This window comes from Sinocyclocheilus anshuiensis, unplaced genomic scaffold, assembly GCF_001515605.1.
Source record: "Sinocyclocheilus anshuiensis isolate Anshui unplaced genomic scaffold, SAMN03320099.WGS_v1.1 scaffold45, whole genome shotgun sequence".
Classification (NCBI taxonomy): Eukaryota; Metazoa; Chordata; class Actinopteri; order Cypriniformes; family Cyprinidae; genus Sinocyclocheilus; species Sinocyclocheilus anshuiensis.
The window spans coordinates 82,236-82,802 of record NW_015536467.1 but is presented as its reverse complement, the minus strand read 5'-3'; the positions used below and the strand labels follow the sequence as shown (position 1 = coordinate 82,802).

The 567-nt window shown below is 55.4% G+C and overlaps 1 protein-coding gene across 1 annotated transcript in view; it reads right to left on the bottom strand.

Moving 5' to 3' along the window:
• LOC107692606 (transmembrane channel-like protein 3) overlaps positions 1–567 on the bottom strand; it is a 7,488-nt gene that overhangs the window by 1,293 nt on the left and 5,628 nt on the right. The gene's annotated exons all lie outside the window — the stretch shown is intronic.

Here is a 567-nt window from a genome sequence, read left to right as displayed (position 1 = left end):
AAGCGCCATGGGGCTGCCGCTTCCAGTGCCCTGTGCGAGCCGCCTGCGCCCCTATCTGGTGTAGGCCGGGGCTCGGGACAAGTAGTTCCACTCACCATTTTTCAAAGCACTACCTTACTAAGTGAGACTGGATAACACTGGGAAAACGTACCCACTCCACTTGGAACAGGGACGCTGCGGAAGCCCCATCCTTCCCGAAGGAGTTTTTGGAAGCAAATACACATATAGCATCCGTTTAGGTGTATATGGAGAAACTGGAGGTGATTATAACCCTCTTGGAAAGGCAGAATCTGCCGGGGAACACGGACTCTAAGGCTATACCGTGGATTATACACATACGAAAACCGCTTAGGTCTCAATATGGAACCCGGCCTTCCACCGTTCCCGCGGATTCATCGTGAAGGCCTGGCACCGGACGTTCCGCCGCGTCCGCTGCCGAGGGTGATGGAGGATCTCAACAGGGTCTACTGTAGGACACTCTGGAGCAGTTTTAGCAAGCCGACACTAACCGGGGCCTCTCGGCGCCACTACCCGTTTGAGGTGAGAACACAGGAGGATACCGGCTCC